The sequence below is a fragment of the Hordeum vulgare genome, chromosome 5H, assembly GCF_904849725.1.
Source record: "Hordeum vulgare subsp. vulgare chromosome 5H, MorexV3_pseudomolecules_assembly, whole genome shotgun sequence".
NCBI classification, from domain to species: Eukaryota; Viridiplantae; Streptophyta; class Magnoliopsida; order Poales; family Poaceae; genus Hordeum; species Hordeum vulgare.
Genome location: NC_058522.1, coordinates 383,890,804 through 383,913,806, shown reverse-complemented (window position 1 = coordinate 383,913,806; position 23,003 = coordinate 383,890,804).

Sequence of the window (23,003 nt, the reverse complement as noted above, 5' to 3'; positions counted from 1 at the left end):
TAGTACTTCCCGACCGCTCCGCTTTGATAAATGACTTTGTAATAATGCGCTCATAGTTGCCTTTCACCGGAGACTTTGGTGGTTTCTTCAGGGCAGCCAGAGTACGCTTTGCTTTTGCCGGATCTATCTTCTCCTCTGGAGGTGGATGATTCTTTGCTTTCACCCCTTAAAATAAGTTTTTCACTTCGGCTTGCAGGACCTTCGCGTTTTCCTCCTGGCTCCTCTCATATGGTAACTTCTCTGGAGTCTTCAGAGAAGGACCGTATTTGTATTGTCTGCCTCTAGCTGTACTGCTAGACGCCGGAGCAGACGGAGCGGCTGCGGCTGTCTTTCTTTCTTACGAGGCGGAGTAGAAGGACGACGCGTCGGAGCAGCCGGAGCGATGGCGGGTCTCTTCCACCCTTGTTGACAAGGCGGAGAAGGAGGAGGTTGGCTGCTCGGGTGCGCCGGCGCAGGCGGAGAAGGAGGCGGAGTGCCACCACGCGCTGGAGAAGGAGACTGAGTGCCCTGATCACTCGCCGGAGGAGGAGGCGGAGGAGGAGAAGGAGACTGAGTGCCCTGATCACTCGCCGGAGGAGGAGGCGGAGGAGGAGAAGGAGACTGAGTGCCCTGATCACTCGCCGGAGGAGGAGGCGGAGGAGGAGAAGGAGGCAGAGTGCCCTGATCACTCACCGAAGGAGGAGGAGGAGGCGGAGGCGTCCAGTTCAGAAGGTTGATGAGGTCCTTCCGCCATAGGCATGAAGTCTTCAAAGACGAACCCAGCCGAATCTCCCCTTCACCCGTAGGGTGGTCAAGCTCAAGGTCCTCAAATCCGTTCGTTATTTGATCCACCATCACCCTAGCATATCCTTGTGGAATCGACCGGTCGTGGTAGGTTGTGCAAGGTTCAGTAGGTAAAACAACTCCAATAGCCACCTTGACTTTCAATGTCATCCATCGCGCCATAAGGTGGCAATGTTGAGACTCCGTGATAGCATCCACAGGGTAGCTAGCAGGAGCCGTGAAGACAGGGTCCAGCTGCTGAGTCTGGTCGGTGGAAGCCAGACTGCTTCTCCGCTGAGATGGCGGGGTAGCTTCAAGGGAAGCTTTGGCAGGTCGTTTGCTCTGATCTGCTTCTCATTCCTCTAGCCCTTGTACCCTTTCGTGCAGCGCCTGCAGTTGGCTATGCTCCACTTTCTTCCTCCTCTCCTGGCATTTGTAACCCCCTACGTCCGGAAACCCAACCTTCCACGCAACGAAGCCTGGCGTGCCTCGTGTCCGTCCATGGTGCTCAGGATTCCCGAGAGCCATTGTGAGCTCGTCCTTCTCTCTGTCTGGAACGAACGTCCCTTGCTGCGCTTTCTCGATATACTCCTTAAGCCTCGTGACGGGTATTCGCAGTTGCTCTTCCGTCCAAACGCACTTCCCTGATACAGGGTCCAAGGTTCCGCCAACCCCGAAGAACCAAGTTCGGGAACGGTCTGGCCAGTTCAATGTCTCTGGTTCGACCCCTTTAGCAATCAGGTCATTCTTAGCCTTGTCCCAGAAAGGTCGGGCTTTGAGGTAGCCACCTGACCCCGTGCGATGGTGATGCTTCTTCTTTGCAGCATTTTCCTTGTTTGTCGTTGACATCTTCTTACTCTTTTCCGATGTCTTGTGGGCCAAAAATGCGGGCCAGTGATCTCTGATCTTCTCAAACCGGACGGTGAATTCTGGTGTGATTTCTTGGTCGACAAACGTTTTCCGCTCATTGTTCCACCTCCTGAATAGTTCTGCCATCTTCTTAAGAGCATGAGACTTTATCAATTGCTCTATAACTGGCTACTCTGGATCCTCCTCTGGCGGTAGGGTGAAATTTGCCTTAAGCATTGTCCAAAGATCTTCTTTCTGCATATCGGAGACATAAAACACCTCAGGGTCTTCCTTCTTAGGCTTTAACCATTGCTGGATACTGATCGGGATCTTGTCCCTAACAAGAACCCCGCACCGATTAGCAAATGCTTCCTTTGTCCGATACGGTTCAATCGGCTTGCCATCGAGCGCGATTGCTGTGATCTCAAACCTTTCATCCGAGCGCAAGTTTTTCTTCGGGCCTCGTCTCTTTACCGAAGTTGTGCTCGATCCGGAGGGCTAGAAAAGGAAGAAAGACGAGAGTTAATTAATATGTGTACATACGAAAACAATGAATGCATCAATTAGCTAGTCAGCACAGGCTTAACTAATATATATACCTGGCCGGACTCGGTTCGGTCACCGGAGCCATCATAATCATAGCCTTCTTCTTGTACCGGCATTAATGGGTCACCAGAGCCATCATAAGCATAGCCTTCTTCTTCACCCTGTCCTTCCAGACCATCGGTGTCGTTGAGAAACGACAAGACGACATCACTTCCTTTTGCGACTATTTCCCCCAAAATCTCTTCAGTAGCTTCGTCTCGGGGTGCTCCATAGTTTCTGCAAATATTTACAACATGGCAATTATTATTCAAACATGACAGATGGATATATTAGTGGCAAACGTAGAACTATCTAGCTAATCACAATAAGGAATCATATTAGTGGCCTCGATGCTGCTTCTCTAGGGTTTGGGGTGGCCTCGGCAACGCTTCAAGGGTTTGGGGTGGCCTCGACAACGCTTCAAGGGTTTGGGGTGGCCTCCACGACAACGCTCTTTTAACTTGGTAAATTTGGGTGGCCTCGAGAGAGTTTGTCGGTTAGGGGCGCGGCGGGAGGGGGTAGGAGACCAACATCGTTTTTTCTAGGGTTTGGGTGTCCTCGACAGTTTTGGTCGAGCGAGAGGGCCGAGGGGGGGGTGCTCCCATGGTATAAGTTATCACAGCCGAGAGGGGGTATATATATCGACCGCCCCTCATGTCGAAGTTATCCGGGAGGGCGTTATATCGACAACGACGACATACATACATGGGAAAATAATGTTATCAGGGAGGGGGTATATCGACCCCCCCTCTAGTTGAAGTTATCGGGAGGGGGTATATCGACAATGACATACCCGATAAAAAATAAGAAGACAAAATAAGAAATAAAAAGAGGAGAAGAAGAAAGGAATAGAACAGAAGCGATCGAAGAAAAAAAGAAGAAAAAAAGGAGAAGAAGAAAGTAATAGAGAAGAAGAAGAAAAAAATAGAAAATATTCTATTTTTCTTGTTCTTCTCTATTCCTTTCATTCTATTTTTTGTTCTTCTTCTCTATTCCTTTCTTCTTCTCCTCTTCTTTTTCTTCTTTTTTCCTCTTCTTATTTATTTCTCCTCTTCTTCCTCTCCTCTTCTTCTCCTTTCTTCCTCTTCTTATTTTCCTTTTTCCTCTCATTCTTTTTCTTCTTCTTCCTTATCTTCCTAGCTAGATATATAATACTTTTCTAAAAATGTAACTTTTGCATATATAAAACTTTTTCTTCTTCTTCCTTCTTCCTTATTCCTTCTCTTCCTTCTTTTCCTAAATATATAAAACTTTTCTAAAAATGAAACTAAATTAAAATGTACTAAATTAGAGAACATATATAGATAAAACTAACCTAAAATGTACCCAAATGTACTAAAAATCTAACTTTTATATGCACAGAGAACATACATACATATATACATTTTTATAAAAATGTAAAAAACAAATCATCCTAGAGGACAGGGGGGCGGCGCCGGCCTCACCAAGGAGAGGTACGACATGGTCGGGGCAGGGGCAGAGGCACGGCACCGGCGTCGGTGTAGAGGGCGGCGACGACGGCGTGGTTGGGGCAGGGGCGACGACGGCGTCGACGGGGCGGGTCGGGGGGCGCGGCGTCGGTGTAGAGGACGGCGGCATGGTCGGTGTAGAGGACGATGATGTGGTTGGGGCACGGGCGACGACGGCGACGACGGCATCGACGGGGCAGAGGGCGGCATCGGTGTGGGGATCGAATGGAGAGAGGGGGAGAGCTCAAAATTTCTAAACTGCCTCTTATATAGCCCCACCTTTAGTCCCGATTGGTGGCACCAACCGCGACTAATGGGGGCATTGGTCCCGGTTGGTGCCACCAACCGGGACTAAAGGTTTCTTTTCAGCAGCCCGAAGGGCGGGAAGCAGAGGCCTTTGGTCCCGGTTGGTGGCACCAACCGGGACTAAAAGGGGGCATTGGTACCGGTTGATGTCACCAACCGGGACCAAAGGTCTCTTTTCAGCAGCCCGAAGGGCGGGAAGCAAAGGCATTTGGTCCCGGTTGGTGGCACCAACCGGTACCAATGCCCTTGCGCGGTGCGGTGCTATGTTTAGTCCCACCTCGCTACCCGAGAGCGGCTCGGAGTGGTTTATAAGCCCTGCCGAACCAACCACTTCTAGCTCCTCTCTACTGCAGGCTTACGAGCCTAAAATCATTCTGTGTGCTTGTGGGCCTATTGGGCCTACTGCGGGACTCCATCCTAGCCCTAGTAATGGGTTTCTAGTCGTATGCACGCCGTGGTGGCCCTGTAGGTGGCACTTTTTTATTTTTTTTCCAGTTTTTTTGCTTTCTTTTTTGTTTCTAATTACTTATTTATTTTCTTTTATGATAATTCTTTTTGCTATTGAAATTTGTAACAAAATTCTAATTACTTATTTATTTTCTTTAATGATAATTCTTTTTGCTATTGAAATTCGTAACAAAATTCTAATTACTTATTTATTTTCTTTTATGATAATTCTTTTTGCTTTTAATGTTTTGAACAGAAAATACTTTGATAATTTTAGTTGCATAAATTCTATATAATTTTAGTTTTAATAATACTAGAGGTTTATAAAAGCTTTTTAGTTGATTCCTTTAGTACCAGTTTTAAGGCTGTTACAAAGGCATTTTATTTGGTACAAGTTCTTTTTGCTTTCTTTTTTGTTTCTAATTACTTATTTATTTTCTTTTAAGATAATTATTTTTGCTATTAAAGTTTGTAACAAAATTCTAATTACTTATTTATTTTCTTTTATGACAATTCTTTTTTCTTTTAATGTTTTGAACAGAAAATACTTTGATAATTTTAGTTGCATAAATTCTATATAATTTTAGTTGTAAGACCATGAAATTGAAAAGCATTTGAAATAAACTCTGAAAAGGTACCAAGTTGGCATGGTATCATAATTTGATCCACATAGCATGTGTGAGAAAGTTGAGAGGGTTACGGCAAAAACTGGATGCACTTCGTGTACAAAACGGACAATCTCTTTCGAAGTGTCACGGTTTCCTACGGAAACTCGTCTCTTACAAAGGGATTTCATTTTTTTGAACTTATTTGAACTCCATAGTTTTTCTGTGTTCAAAATGCACCATTCAAAGCCACATCATCAATTTACAACCCTTTCTGACTTCATTTGTTATTTTTCATGCATTTACTGATTAATTTGAGCTATAAGACCATGAAATTGAAAATCATTTGAAATGAACTTTGAAAAGGTTCCAAGTTGGCATGGTATCATCATTTCACCCACATAGCATGTGCGAGAAAGTTGAGAGGGTTGCGGCAAAAACTGGATGCACTTCGTGTACAAAACGGACAATCTCTTTCGAAGTATCAGGGTTTCATACGGAAACTCGTCTGTTACAAAGGGATTTTATTTTTTTGAACTTATTTAAACTCCATAGTTTTTGTGTGTTCAAAATGTACCATTCAAAGCCACATCATCAATTTACAACCCTTTCTGACTTCATTTGTTATTTTTCATGTATTTACTGATTATTTTGAGCTATAAGACCATGAAATTGAAAAGCATTCGAAATGAAGTCTGAAAAGGTTCCAAGTTGGCATGGTGTCATCATTTCACCCACATAGCATGTGCGAGAAAGTTGAGAGGGTTACGGCAAAAACTGGATGCACTTCGTGTACAAAATGGACAATCTCTTTCGAAGTATCACGGTTTCATACGGAAACTCGTGTGTTACAAAGGGATTTCATTTTTTTGAACTTATTTGATCTCCACAATTTTTCTATGTTCAAAATGCAACATTCAAAGCCACATCATCAGTTTACAACCCTTTCTGACTTCATTTGTTATTTTTCATGCATTTACTGATTATTTTGAGCTATAAGACCATGAAATTGAAAAGCATTTGAAATGAACTCTGAAAAGGTTCCAAGTTGGCATGGTATCATCATTTCACCCACATAGCATGTGCGAGAAAGTTGAGAGGGTTACGGCATAAACTGGATGCACTTCGTGTACAAAACGGACAATCTCTTTCGAAGTATCACGGTTTCATAAGGAAACTCGTCTCTTACAATGGGATTTCATTTTTTTTGAACTTATTTGAACTCCATAGTTTTTCTGTGTTCAAAATGCACCATTCAAAGCCACTTCATCAATTTACAACCCTTTCTGACTTCATTTGTTATTTTTCATGCATTTACTGATTATTTTGAGCTATAAGACCATGAAATTGAAAAGCATTTGAAATGAAGTCTGAAAAGGTTCCAAGTTGGCATGGTATCATCATTTCACCCACATAGCATGTGCGAGAAAGTTGAGAGGGTTACGGCAAAAACTGGATGCACTTCGTGTACAAAACGGACAATCTCTTTCGAGGTATCACGGTTTCATACGGAAACTCGTCTCTTACAAAGGAATTTCATTTTTTTGAACTTATTTGAACTCCATAGTTTTTCTATGTTCAAAATGCACCATTCTAAGCCACATCATCAATTTACAACCCTTTCTGACTTCATTTGTTATTTTTCATGCATTTACTGATTATTTTGAGCTATAAGACCATGAAATTGAAAAGCATTTGAAATGAACTCTGAAAAGGTTCCAAGTTGGCATGGTATCATCATTTCACCCATATAGCATATGCGAGAAAGTTGAGAGGGTTATGGCAAAAACTGGATGCATTTCGTGTACAAAACGGACAATCTCTTTCGAAGTATCAGGGTTTCATACGGAAACTCGTGTGTTACAAAGGGATTTCATTTTTTTCAACTTATTTGAACTCCATAGTTTTTCTGTGTTTAAAATGCACCATTCAAAGCCACATCATCAATTTACAACCCTTTCTGACTTCATTTGTTATTTTTCATGCATTTACTGATTATTTTGAGCTATAAGACCATGAGATTGAAAAGCATTTGAAATGAACTCTGAAAAGGTTCCAAGTTGGCAGTGGTGACAATTTTAAGACAACACATGATATCCATTACATCTAGGGCACAACATTACATTTTCTCAAGTTCACAACAGTGCACAAATGATAGAATTACATCTAGGGCACAACACACTAGCAGAAACATAACACACACACTGCCACTTAATTGACTTTCTTAGACCAAATAGAAACTAAACTAGCCACAATGCTGATTCCAAGAACAAAGAGAAAACCCACTGTTTCCATGAGCTTATTCCTTTACTTCAACTTCAATTGCATTTTCTTGTTATCATTGTTCAGATCCATAACCTTCTTCTCCATCCTACTAGCTTTGATCCAACTACGTTCAAGGCCACCATGGAGGTCCTCAAAAGCTTGCCCCACTAGCTCAGTGGGAGGGGGGTCAATCCAAACAACCCAATCACACTCATCAGGAAGCTGTTAAATCAGAGTTCACATAATTGGGTGAAATTCATAACTTTGCAATAAATCGATGAAAAGAGAGTACCAAATGATGTTTTGAGGAATTACATCGAGTGGACAACCGAAAAACCTTCTTCCCGTGCTTGCTCCACCCCAAGAAACTGGGGAGCAGGAATTAGCCCATGCCCCGGGCAACGGTGATACGAGCGCTCCTCAAGGCCGTAGAAACTTGGATTAGGAATGAAAAACTCGGATTGGAACTGCACAATCCCGCAGCCATCCACCTACGAGCCAGAAAGGCACATATTACGGCCCATCCCACGAAACCCTAGATGAGAAATCCCCAAATCCAATGTCAACCGAAAATCCAAATCGACTTACCTCACTGTCTGCGGAGGAGCTTGCAGACGACATTGCGGACGTACACATGGACGTGCCCCAGCGGTGAAAACGGGTCCCGGTTCGTGAAGAACCGAAACTAATGGGCTGGCCAGGCCCGAATCAAAGCCCTGTTTTCTACTAGTGATAGATTTAGGCATAAAGTGTGCAACGGCTAGATTTTTGGTGATGTGTTATATATACCCCTTCACCATCACCTACTCTCAAAGAAAGCAACCAGGATGAATCATACACTTCCCATATCCATTTTTCGAGAGAGAATCACCTACACTTGTGTTGAGATCAAGACATTCCACTCCAGCCATATGATCCTTGATTTCTAGCCTACTCAAGTTGTTTTCCATCCAATCCTTCTCTTATACAAGCCAAAATCTGTTAGAGAGTGATTGAGTATTGAGGAGACTATGTTTTGAAGCATAAGAGAAAGGAGCTCATCATCAACACAACATATATTATCTTTTTAAGAGTGGTGTATCCTAGATTGGTTAGGTGTCACTTGAGAGCCTCTAGATCTTGTGGAGTTGAACCTATGAGTTTGTAAGGGCAATGTGATCGCCTATTTCGTGAAGATCTACCCTGAGTGAAGTTAGTTCTTCGTGGACGCAAGTCATGGTGGAATAGATAAGGTTGCTTCTTCATGGAACCTTAGTGGGTGGAGTCCTCCGTGGACTCGCGCAACAGTTAAACTATATGGGTTGGAGTATCAATTAACGTGGATGTACGATAGCACCATATATTGGAACCATGCCAAATATCACCGTGTCTTCATTGTGTTTGATTTCTCTGATCCCTCATTTACTTTCATATGCGATGTCTCAACTTTCCGCTGCCCACTACTTAGACATGCATATGTAGGGTGTTGCTTGATGTGTACAAATCGCTAAAACTTGCCTACAACTAAAATTGGGAAAATGTTAAATTTTTATTTGGTTAAGTAGTTTAATCACCCTCCTCTGGACCTAGTTGCGATCCTATAACCTCACCTCGATCTTCCGCACGAAAATTGAGCCCTATGCGGATGTGAGAATTCCTGTGGAATCGGCACCGATAGAGCTAGTTTCCTATGGATTATGGTTCATATAGATACGAAACACATGATCGAGAGAAAATATAAGAATGAAGAAGAAATGTATGTGTGAATCACTCGAAGAAAAAACACGAAAAAGTTGTCATAATGGGCGTTCGCGTGACCATAGGAAAGCACCGTGTAAATACTTGTCTACATGCTTTTTGAAATTATCTAGACAGGTTAAATAATGAAGCTTTACCTTTAACTCTCTCACCTCACAACATTACACTTATGGGTTTTTAGTCATGTTGGTCCAAACAGTGACTAGCAGAGCGGCTCGCCCCGATCGGTCTTCCATGAGAAAATTGAGCTCTATGTGGATGTTAGGATTCCTATGGAATAGGCATCAAATAAGGTAGTTTCCTCTAGATTATGACTTCATTGGTTCATAGGATTACAATATTATAGGAATAGCAAAATTATAGGAAGTGGGATGACATGCATCTCAATTCTATAAAGAAAGACATGTCATATGATGCATAGGATAGAATTTTTTCATTGAGTCTAGCTTAATGCTTTTTTTCTTTGAAATATGAAGGATTGGTTCCTATCATAGACGAATCCTCTCTATAGTCTTTGTCCATGTTAGATTTAGTCTATACTACAGATATATTCTACAATGCATCGTCTAGTTAGCTGCATGTATAGGACTTAAAATTACATGTAACTTGAACCGATCCTTGGAAAGAAAAAAAAAAGATGGTTGCAGACACCTATCGTACAACAGTAGGAATGATGTCTTTAAGGAGCGATTTGTAAGCGATTAGACGGTCCTTAATTATACAGATAGACAGTTTCTCTCCCATCCTTCTCATCCACGTAATAAAAAATCCTATGTGGACATGCTTATAGACAAATGGCTCAACCCCTTTGTACATGGCCTTACAAACTATTCCCCGACCATCTTCTGGTTTGCCATGTTGCCCCATGCAATGCATGTCCCTCACCTCCATATCACATGTTCCACCTATAGACCTTCATGAAACTTCGTCATTTGCTACCATTCGGGCGACAGTTGGAGTTGATGACGCCCTAGGTGCAAACTTCAACTTGTTTAGTTATATGTTAGGCATTGCAACTTCGTGTATTCTGTTTGTGTCATCAAAACAAGACCGCTTTTAGATCCCCACCTTTATCAATACTCCATAAGTGTTCGTAATACTCAGATTGCTTTTATCATATTATTGCTTGTTTTTTATGGCTTGCACGAATAGGCTATCGTGGTTAGATTGATCGTGCTTTGACGTGGTTAATAGCCTTCTGAAATAGGTTTAGCGATTGCTAAGGCGCAACACAGTGTCCGTTTATAGTCAGATCGTCAAAATCATCTGCACGTAATCAATAATTACCTTCTCACCAAAAGATCGGGACCCTCGCCTCTATCAAGCCAGTAATAGTTTGTTCTTTAAATTGTGGTAGAGAACAATCGCTGAAGCGACAACAATACTTGGGCCGACCCATCTTCATGCAAATTAAACGTAAATTAATAATTACCTTCTCACCAAAAGATCGGGACCCTCGCCTCTATCAAGCCAGTAATAGTTTGTTCTTTAAATTGTGGTAGAGAACAATCGCTGAAGCGACAACAATACTTGGGCCGATCCATCTTCATGCAAATTAAACGTAAATTAAAATTCAAAGGGGTGGGTGGAGGTTCAATTCACGGTCTCCCGGGGAGAGCGCCGAGGCTATTAGCCACTCCACCCACTTCTAGCGAATGTTTAGTTGTAGGAACGATACCTAGTTGAGGCCACCTGAACCAGTTTTTGTTGCATTCTTTTTTTACTGATTTTTTATTCTTTTATTTTCCTTTCGTAATTTTTTTCATACTGTTTTCATTTGTTTCTTTTTTTGATATTTTGTTTCTTTTTTGGTTCTTTGTTTATTTCATTTTCATTCTACTTTTTTGTATATGTCAACAACATTTCTCAATACATGTTAATATTTATCAAATGCAAATGTAACATTTCTTTAATATACCGTTAAATTTCTTTGTTTGTTTTTATTTTTTCTTCCTTATTTTTTGTTTTTTCTTATTTGTTTTTTTGTTTTTACTCTACATTTTTGTATATGTCAAAAAACTTTAATAAGTTATCAACATTTTTGTATACACCATTAACGTTGTCTGAACACTTATTCAATACTTTCAAATCCTTTCTCGTAATTTCAATACTTGTTAAACATTTTTCAAGTACATGTTCAACATTTTTTGAATGCTTATTCAACATATTTTAATACTTATTAACATTTTCTAAATCATTTTAAACATTATTAGTATTTATGCAAAAAATTCAAATATTTCTTAAACATTTTATAAATACTCGTTCAACAATTTTTCATACTGATTGAACATTTTTCAAAAACTTTTTCACCATTTTTAATACTTCTTCAAAATTATCAAATGCTTCCCCAATATTATCTAATACTTATCCAGTATTTCTCAAATACTTTTTAATATTTTTAAATACGTTTTTGAAAACTGTTTTATGTATATGTATGTAGAATATTATAAAATACAAAATAAAGCAAAAAAATGAGAACAGAAAACTGAAAATATAAAACAACCGTGTGGACTTCTGCGCGGCTGTACAATCCCATCCAGGCTCGCCTCACGCGAGAATTTCCTCGTGCTCGCTTAAAGCGAGATATAGAGTAGCCCGTGAATGAATGCCCACGCACAAATCGGTCGCTCACAGAATGGGCCGGACCATTTGAGGCACCGAGAGAGATCTAGTTCAGGTTATTGACGAAATTACTAGTTGAGGAGTACACCTTTCAACGATTACGCCCATCTTCCTAGATTACGACAAGTGGTGCATTACATGCGTGTCACTTGTCGCAACCTGGTAGTTTTTTCTTTTTTCATAGATCCATATTTTTAAAACGTTTTATCTCTTAAACCATGGGTTCAAGTCTTGAACTATTTTCATCGTTAGGTTTCTCACGTCGAGATCTTTAAAATTAGATCCCATGTTGATAGGTTTTTGATGAAAAAACCCGGCAAAAACCGTCATTTTCCCCCTTTTCGAGAGGCATGGCCGTGCCTCTCGCGATAGCAAAACCGTGCCTCTCGCAGAAGCAAAATCATGTCTCTCGCGGAAAAAAGAGAGAGCAGAATACGCGTTTTCCCCTTTCTGAAAGGCACGGCCGTGTCTCTCACGATAGCAAAACCATCCCTCTTACGGAAGCAAAACCGTGCCTCTTGCGGAATAAAGAGAGAGAGAGAGCAGAAAACGCGTTTTTTGCCTTTCCGAGAGGCATGGCCGTGCCTCTCGCGATAGCAAAACCGTGCCTCTCACGGAAGCAAAACCGTGCCTCTTGCGAAAAAAAAGAGAGCGGAAATCGCGTTTTTTGCCTTTCCTAGAGGCATGGCCGTGCCTCTCGCGATAGCAAAATCGTGCCTCTCGCGGAAACAAAACCGTGTCTCTCATAAAAAAAGAGAGAGCAGAAACACATTTTTCCCCTTTCCGAGAGGCACGACTGTGCCTTTCGCGATAGCAAAACCGTACCTTTCGTGGAAGCAAAACCGTGCCTCTCGCAAAAAAAATACAGAGCAGGAAACACGTGTTTTTCCTTTTCGAGAGGCACAACCGTGCCTCTCACGATAGCAAAACCATGCCTCTCGCGGAAGCAAAACCGCGCCTCTCGCGGAAAAACAAGAACAGAAAACGCGTTTTTTCCCTTTTCGAGAGGCACGTCCGTGCAGAAAAAACCCGAAAAAAATCACTCTAAAAAGCCCAAAACACGTGCGAAAAAATAAAATAAAAAACGAAATACGAAGGGAACGCTGAGAGCGCGACACGTGGTGACGATTGAGAATGCGCAAATGGCGGCGTCTGGGAGTGATCACTGGGATGCTCCCTAAGGAGTGCTCGCTATTTAGTTGCTCCCGATTATTGGACATCTTCTATATCTAAATAGATGCCTCCCACTACCTAATTTTCCTGGCTCCTCGTGACTCCATGTCATCATCCTCCGCTGGCAACAGAGCTACGCGATGGAACTCTCACTGCCTCCCTGGCCCGAGCTTGCTCATATGCACTAACTTGCTGCCACTAACCTTCGGCTTCCAGGACGCACTAACTTCACTTGGGATTATTGATTTGTCTTCCATGCTGCTGCTTTTATTGCTGGCATTGTATATTCCGCCTCCACGATGAAAGCTGAAACGCTCGCACGACAACAACTTAATACACATGAAACAGCAGCATTCATACCATCCATTACCTTGAAAATGCAAGCAGTCGCCGCCTTAGTCTATAAAAAGACGTCATCATCCACACATGATTGCTCGCGTCCTCCTACTCTTTGATCCAACCTCCATCCCTGAATTCTCGTAGGTCTGTGCACCTATTTTCAGGCGTTGTTTGTTTTTCTTATTCTGTTCAGTTTGCTCTCTGGGTTGATCTTTTAGTATAATCTAACGAAGCTAGCTAGGGCGTAATCTCTCAAATCTGACATATATAGTTTGTTGAAAATGGGAACAGAGAATAGTAGCTCTGCCTACTAGATGAACTGACGGAAAAGAGACCAAGGTGAGGTTAATTTCTTTTTGCATGCTGCTGTAGAGTATCTTGGAATTTGATATGTACTTTCCTCAAGTTGTGGAACCCCAGATTAGCAAACCACTTATTCTCTAGAAAACTGACTTTGCCCCTTGCATGCTGTTGGATAGTATACTCTGTAAAAAACATGTTTTTCCCCTTGCATGCTGTTGAAGACACTACTCAGCAGATATTCCAATTGTTAATCTATAGATAACACCGCTTGATATAATATATGTGGCAGTTTTATTATAGAAGTTTATTTTGGCTTGAAGAGACTACGCAACAGATATTCTAATTGTTAATCTATAGATAACACCGCTTGATATAATATATGTGGCAGTTTTATTATAGAAGTTTATTTTGGCTTGAAGAGACTACGCAGCAGATATTTCAATTGTTAATCTATAGATAACACCGCTTGATATAATATATGTGGCAGTTTTATTATAGAAGTTTATTTTGGCTCGAAGAGACTACTCAGCAGATATTTCAATTCAGCTTGCAGCAAAATAAGTGTGCATTTTATTTAGCCTCATTCCATCAGCAGCAAATAAAATGCATTTTATTTAGCCTCAGCTGGTAAGGAGCAATCCAACTTACCACTAAAAAACACACATCTATATAACATCATCCTATCACATTTTCAGCTTACTACTTATCTTTTCAACTAGGGTGGACAACCAGTACAAATGGACAACCGAGACAACAGGTACTCCTACTGAAATTAGTCCGCTATATATTTTCATTTCTTTTCGTTTCCTTATTGACAACATACACATATCTTTCCTACCCTTATTGACAACACACACATATCTTCTCCAGGATGCCACCTAATTCTGCAAACAATAATTTTCCATGTTCCACCGTTGGTTCAATAAGAGAAGCTCAGAAGAAATACATGACTGCAATTGTAAATATGAAGAGCACAGAAGACCCAATATTAATAACTTGCAAACGCGAGTCCAAGCCTCAACACAACACAAACCCATTCTCATCTGTTGGATACATTGTTGAATATGAAAAGAATGGGATATCATATATCCATGTCACACTAATTGAAGAAGGCAAAACCTACAAACAATATCTAACAGATCCTGTAATAATATGGTTCATGCTACAAACTACTATAGTCGTTACTATTCATGCTTTGACGGATATAGATTTTTATCACATGTTACATATTTGTACCGACAATAAAAATTTCAGACATTCCCTATGTATGAAATCTATCTATCATTTTATTAATTCAAATTATTTTCTTCTTTGAGATTTCCATGTTACTCCGATAATCTGTAACAAATTTCCGCAGCAACGCGGGGGGCATCAACTAGTTTCTAAAAGATTTCCAATCCGTTTTATGTTTCGAGTTATCTGGATCTGGTCTTCGTCAATTTTTAATGTCCCTTTTTATTTTTTTATTTTATTTTATAAATTATGTGGATTTTTTCAAATAAATTTTTTCATAGAATTGTGCACCTTTTCTAAATTTGTTATTTTTTCATCTTTTTTATTTTCTTTCATTTTTTGCAAAAAAGTATACACCCTCCATCTCATAATGTAGTGCACACACATTTTTGAGATTTAAGTTTGATCATGAATTTAACCAGTTATGTGTCAGAAAAATGATATCATTAAATTCACATTTCACAGAAATTTTGAATGGTAAGTTCTGTCAGTAACTTGACTTATGTATTATTGGTCTAATATACGGTTCAACTTAAATCTCAAAAAGGGTGTGCACACATTATGGAACGGAGGGAGTATCAACTATTTGTGATTTGTTTTCATTTTTTTGTGTATTTTAAAGTATGAACTTATATAAAACTGTGTTTAAAAAATGTGAACATTAGTTTTTGTAATTTTTCTAAAGTTGTTAACTTTTCAAATTTGGTAAAAAATAATCGAAATTGATGAACTATGGTCACGTTTGTGAACTTTTTCCCCATTTTTTAATTTATGATCAAATTCAAGTTTTCTTTTTATTTTATTTTTGGGATTTTTTTCTCTTTTCGCAAAACATATATTAAATATTTGTGAATTTTAAAATTTTCATGTTGAATGAAAGTTATGGACTTTTTCCAAATTGTGAACTTTTTTAAAAATGCAATACTTAATTTTGGTGATTTGTTTTGCCAAGTCATTAACTTTTCAAATTTGGTTAACTTTTTCAAATTAAGGAACTTCGTTCAAGTTTCTAACTTTTTCCCTATTTTTATTTTTTCTATTTGAAGTTTGTGAATTTTAAATATTTTTTAGTCAACTATCAGCAAACCGGTGAACAAGTCCACTGATTAATTGAAGATAAACAGGAAAGGAAACAGTAGATTGGGCGGTCAAGGAGCAGGGGCGGGTGAGCACCAAAACAGGGAACCGGCGCTACAAGCGATGTATAGGCGAGGAAGGACGTGACATTCTTCCTCATGTTTGTTTGGTGGAACTTGAATAAGATTCGAAATGTGAGGTTATTTTGGAATGTGTCTTCCATGCGGTTGTTGCTAGTAGGATCTCTAGGCGGAAGCCGGTGGCAATACATTTGAGATTTTTTATGCCGTCATAGCAGATTTCCATTTCCAACCGGTTCTCACCAGTCTTTGTAACTATTAAGCTCTTCTTACAATAACGTGGTGAGCAGAAGTTTTTGTCTCCTTTTGCAGCAACTATTGGCACTGAGCTCACAACAGATGTGATGTCGGTAACTGTCGAATGAAGTGTCTGTCGTATGTAACCTTACCTGTCGCTGAAAATACTGTCTTCCTAGAATCAGCAGTTTACCTAATATAATGTGACATCCTCTGGCGCAGTCAAGAAGCATGGTCCCTGCCATTTTGTGTTTCCGTGTCTGGAGATTCATGTCCGCGACAGGCATGAAGCAAGGTCTATTTTCCACGCTTGAGAAAAACATGTAGACAACCTTTCCCGTCCTCGAAACATGTAGGCGTTTCAACATGTTGAGGACATTTCCCGTCTGAAGCCAATGTAAGGTTCGATTTGTACTCTGCCAGATACGTCTGGAGCATGTTAAAAGTGATCTCTCTCTTGCTGGAGACATGGAGTACACTTCAAAAAAATCATGGTGGAGAAGTATGATACAGTACCGCTTTGAATCGAAACTCTGGCCTTAAGAAACACGCGTTTGCTTCATGCCTATTCCCGAGCCAGCGTGGAGAGGCTCTAAACTTACATTTCGCCGCCAGCGTGGTTGTTTTGGCAATTGGCACTATGTCTCTACAACCCGGAGTGTTTCCAAGCCTTGAAATTGCCGGCGCATGCTTGCCTCGACTAGACAAACATGCAGGGCTGTCTATTGCTTGTATTGCTTCCCATCTGAGCCCCATGTTCTCCTGCACTACCTACAGCAACATATGAAGAAACATCCAGTACACACACACACACACACACACACACACACACTTCATTTCCTTCCCTCTGACCATTACTCTCTCTCTCTCCCTCTCTCCCCTCTCTATCTCTCTCTTCATGTATTTCTGTCTAACCTAATTAGGAGTATGGAGAGCTGAGGTACTACCGTAGTTACTGTGCCCGGGAAATACATTTCACAAAGGAAAGAAGGAAGGTAAGTAGATGACGTACGGCATACGTCGACATCATTAATAGAGAGCGATAGAAAGTAGAGAGAGAAAGGAGGCCTCGAGGGAGACAACAAGATCATGTAGAGAGAGAGAGAGAAAGCAGTGTGTTTGTTTTGGTTGCTGTTGGTTTTATGTGGCGTGGCCCAGGTAGGGTGTGGGGAACAATGAATAAATGTTGGCTCACAGGCGTGGGCTCGTCAGGGGCCTGCCTACATGAGAGAGTAGAGCAAAAACCTTTACCATGGATGGAGATGGATCCTTCTAAAGCGGTAAAGCCACGCATGTGGTGGCCCGCACCGCCATCCCGGCCCTAACTCTCAACTCTCTTATCTAAAAAAAAGAAAAAAAAACTCTCTCTCTCTGCGCCCTGCCCATCTCTTCCTAGGACAATTCTCAAAAAAAAAAAAAAAATCTCTTCCGAGGACAAAGTTATAAAAAAAAGACTCTTCTAAGATTTTTGTGTGAATTTGTAGAGGCTAATAGGCTTGCAGCCAAACTTTGGCCACAAAAGTTGTTAAAAATTGGTAACTCCTTAGGAGATGGACAAGAACTAATTGGGAACCAACCAATTAATTGATAGCCATTTTTTTGAACTTGCGAACGATTGGCATGCCAATAATTGGCACCAAACCAATTAGGCTTCTAGTCTTGCTTTAGTATCTGGCTTTTTTGTGAGAATGAGGAAATGAGCCCGGCCTCTGCATCAATCAATGCATGCAACCATATTATTTAAAATAGTTTAAAAAAATGTTTCAGGTCCACAAAGCTCTGAAGCTTGAAATGAAAATCAAAACAAAGATGATATGAAAAAATGCCACATCCGGCGTAGCTAAAAGCAGACTATGATGCATATACACCTAGCCTATTATTAGCACGCCATCCAAACCGGTTGAAGATAACCCGTACGACCATCTCCCATCGGTTGCACCCAATATCCATAAGCTCCCTGAAGTCCGCATGACTGAATAATGACCACGTACGGATCCAAGACATCGCTCCGAAGATAACCTACAAAAAGTAGTTGAAGTTCTTGCCATTAAAATTATGTCATTCCTGGTATTCCATATAGCCCAAAATAACGCGCAGATCCCAATTCTGATAAGTTTCGATATTTTAACGTCCACTCCATTGAGCCACGTGGTAAATAGCGAGCTAACACATGTAGGTGGGGTAACATTAAAGCTATATGAACGGTGCGCCATAGTAGTTTTGCAAGGGGGCAATGTAGAAAGAGGTATCTTATTGTTTCATTATGCTCACAATAGCAACAATTCGACCTGCATCTCCATCTTCGTTTTATTAAGTTATCTTTGGTTAATACCACACCTTTGTGTATAAACCACATAATTATTTTAATCCTGAGCGGTACTTTGATATTTCAAATATGTAATGATCTGGATAGAGTTCCGGTGTTTATCAGATCCGTGTACATGGACTTTACTGAGAATACCCCATTGGCAGCCATTATCCAACGAACACTATATGTCTGGTCAGTTAACTGTACCTGCATAAGTCTTATGATCAGATGCAACCATGCATTCCAGCATGCTCCCACTAAAGCTCGCGTGAACTGCATGTTAAGAGGTACCGATTGTAGTACCATGGACACATAGTCCTCTTTACATTGGGCAATATTATAAAGCATGGGGTATTGAAGTGCTAAAGGGGTGTCTCCAAGCCAAGTGTCCTCCAAAAATCTTATTGAGCCACCATCACCAACTACAAACTTCACACGCTGAAAAAAGGTCACCTTTATCTTCATTAACCCTTTCTAGAAAGGTGAGTCATTTGGTCTTGTTGTAACTTGGGCTAAAGTTTTTGAATATAGGTATTTATTCTTCAGTATTTGAAACCACATTCCCCCGGTCTCTATGGATAGCCTATAAAGCCATTTGCTAAGCAGACATCTATTCTTCACTTCTAAGTTTTCAATGCCCATACCACCCTGGTCTTTCGGTCTGCATATAATATCCCAACGAGCCAGTCTGTATTTCTTCTTAGCCTCATCACTTTGCCAGAAGAAACGAGATCTATAGAAATCTAGTCTTTTTCGTACCCCTACTGGTATTTCAAAAAAAGACAAGAGAAACATGGGTAGGCTTGTTAACACATAATTTATTAACACTGGCCCCCCTCCGTATGACATAAGCTTGCCCTTCCAGCAACTTAGTTTTTTTCAAATCTATCTTCAATACATTTCCATTCCTTATTCGTCAGTCGCCTATGATGAATAGGAATCCCGAGATAGCTAAATGGTAGTGATCCCATTTCATATCCAAATAGTTGTGTGTAAGCGTCTTGCTCTTCTTTTGCCTTCCCAAAGCAGAGAAGTTCACTTTTGTTGAAATTAATTTTCAGCCCCGAGAGTTGTTCAAATAAACACAATAATAGTTTCATATTCCTCGCTTTGGCCATGTCGTGTTTCATGAAAATAATTGTATCATCTGCGTATTGTAGTATGGACACACACCCCCTCTACCAGATGTGAAATGAGACCTCCTACTTGGCCCTTTCCTTTAGCTCTGGCAATGAGTATTGTCAACATGTCTACTACTATGTTAAACAACATGGGGGATATTGAATCACCTTGCCTTAGTCCCTTGTGTGTTTGAAAAAAATGCCCTATGTCATCATTAACTTTAACACCTACATTGCCTTTCTAAATGCAAGTATCAACCTGATCTCACCATATTTCATTGAATCCTTTCATTCGTAAGGCTTGTTGAAGAAATGGCCATTTGACTTTATCATATGCTTTCTCGAAATCCACTTTAAAGATAACCCCATCTAGTTTCTTTGTATGAATTTTGTGCAACGTTTCATGCAGGACAACAACCCCTCTAAGATGTGTCTCCCAGGCATAAACGCAGTCTGCGTCAGTTGGACTACTGAATGAGCTATCTTTGTCAAGCTATTAGTGCCAACCTTTGTAAAAAAATTAAAGCTCACATTGAGTAGACATATCGGTCTAAACTGCTCAATGCGTATAGCCTCCGCCTTTTTTGGCAACAACGTAATTGTTCCAAAGTTAAGGTGGAATAGTTGCAACTGGCCATTAAATAAATCCTGGAACATAGGCATTAGGTCCCCCTTAATTATGTGCCAGCATTTCTTATAAAATTCTGCCAGAAACCCGTCCGCCCCCAATGCTTTATTTTGTTTCATTTGTGCTATTGAGTCATACACCTCATTCTCTCTAAATGGAGCTGATAACACCTCATTCTCATCTGCATTGAGTTGAGGTATATCATGAGTAATGCTTTCATCCAGAGAGACCACGTCTCTTCTGGTGCACCAAATAATTTTTTGTAATATTCAGAGATATATAGTTTTAAGTTCTCGTGACCTAGTATTGTTCCTTCATCTTGCTCAAGTTGGGTTATTTTTTTCTTTCGATGTTTACCATTTGCAATCATGTGAAAGAATTGAGTGTTATTGTCCCCATGAACCACCTTTGTCACCTTGGCCCGAAGTGCCCATTTCATCTCGTCTTCTCTCAAAAGTTTTTGCAACTTCTTCTTAGCTTCAATCTTGTTATTCCTATCAGTTAAATTGAGATGAGCAAACTCCGCTTTGACGTCTAATTCATCAATCAGACAAATGCGTCTTTCTTTTTCCAGTTTATATATACCGCTCTGATTTTTCGCCCATCCTCTCAAGAACTGGCATAAATGTCGGATTTTGTTTTGCCATCTTTCTATATTCGTTGATCCACCCGAATCCCTAGCCCATTCATTAGCCATGAGATTCATGAAACCTTCTCGTTCGAACCAACTTAATTCAAAGGAGAAGACATTTCTATGACCCGCATGGTTGGCATCCCCTGAGTCCACTATGAGAGGTGTGTGATCTGAGATGGCTATTTGTAAAGCCTGGACTGTAACCAGCGGGTACTTCTGTTCCCACTCAGCACTGGTCAGTACCCGGTCCAACTTCTCAAATGTTGGCACCGGTAGTGAGTTCGCCCATGTGAATTGTCTACCAGTAAGGTCAATCTCCCTCAAATCGAGACTCTCAATAACCATGTTGAACATAAGTGACCACCGTGCATCGAAGTTATCATTGTTTTCTTCATCTTGTCTTCTAATGATATTAAAGTCTCCCCCACCATAATTGGAAGTCTTTCTTCTCCACAAATCCTTACTAGATCTGCGAGAAAATCAGGTTTGAGCTCCGGTTGCGCCACCCCATATACGGCCAACAGAGCCCACCTGGAACCGTCAAGTTTTGACCTCACACGAAATTTGACAATGAACTCGCCATAAACCACACTCATCACATGTAAAGTCTCGCACTTAACCCCCAAGTAAGATTCCACCCGATCTACCCCTTGCTGGTAAGCAATGCCAATCAAAATCAACCCCTCCTGATAAAGTATTTAGGAATTGCGGTGTGAAGTTATCCCTGCCAGTTTCTTGCAATGCCATAAAGTCAAGCTTATATTCGAGCGATGCCTCTCGAAGGAACCTCCTTTTAGCCAAGTCTGCTAGACCTCTGCTATTCCAAAAGATTCCTTTCATATTTCATCATGGAATTTTTTCTTTTGCTTCACTCTTGCACTTCTCCTGACCGCTGATTCAGGAAAAACCTTCCTTTTCCAAGGTTTCTTTAGTTTGTCCTGGATCAGTTCAGAGTTACCCTATGGAGTTATCACTCGTAGATGACAACCGTCAATCAAAGGGGCCATACACCCCTCCGATCCCATGTCATCCACATCCTCCTTATCACCCTCTAAATGCAATAATTCTGACATAATTTTTGTAATTCCACGCCTCCTAAATCATTAATATCTGATTCATTCATTGGTTTCAGCGCTACTAAATTTTGAATAAAATCTATGGTTTTGTCTGCTTCTAAGTCTGGAATATCGTTAATTGATTTAGCTAATTGTTTGGTGAGGTACCCATGGAAATACCTATGTTGCTAGCATTCTGTATGATCTCTGAATCAGAAAAGTGAAGTATTGAAGTAGTAGGGTCGACTGACATACCTGTAGTCGTCTCGACGTCTCAAATCTTTGCGGCCCTCATGGCACGCCCTAGCAACATGTCATCAACATTTGGCTGCTCCTGGACACGATGACTGAAGCCCTGCTAATTAGTATATGGCTGGACGAGTTTTTTTAGAAATAAATTATCGCATACGTTGGCCTGCACTCTTCCTGATAAATACATGAGCACATTAAGATCGAGCCGATAGATCTTGAGATCGATAAAATCGTCATAGACGTCTCGTGGTTAAGGGGTATGCCATACCACTGAAAGAATAATTTAGGAAATATATGACCATTTATACAAAGTCTAGATTTTATGGATAACTGGTTTCACAAGGAAGCTAGCCTTTTAAGCTATTCTTAGTTCCCAGTTGGACGAGTTTTCATTGCAGAAGGAATAGACTTCCAAGTCAGTGTGGCTGGTGATCAATTGTGTTTAGTTGTTTGTGTTTTACAAGTTTATCTTCGAGTGTCCACGTACTAATTCTTAAATATGATTCTTCTTCGCCTTCCCTGACTCGAGTTCAGATTAGGTAAATTTATATTGTGTTGTATTCACAGTTTTAAATAGCCCGCTATTATCCCGCTATAGCCTTGCTACAGCCTTTTCAGCAAGGTGTTGCTAAATGGTATCATATACAAATATGCCGTTATAGCTCGCTATAGCTTCGCTATAGCTGATTTAGAGACTCGCCGCTATTTATCGTAGCCCGCTATTTAAAACATTAATCCCATCTCCCTCTTATCTCAGTCCTATCTATCAATTTAAAGACACACAAGCTTTGCACATTCACAGAAAAGAAATGGTTCTTCGATTTTACTATTGGCCTACCAAATTACCATGCATGTAACCGGTATAATGGGTAAGAAAGTGTTCACACAGCATGGCACTGCATGCAGAACAGAACAG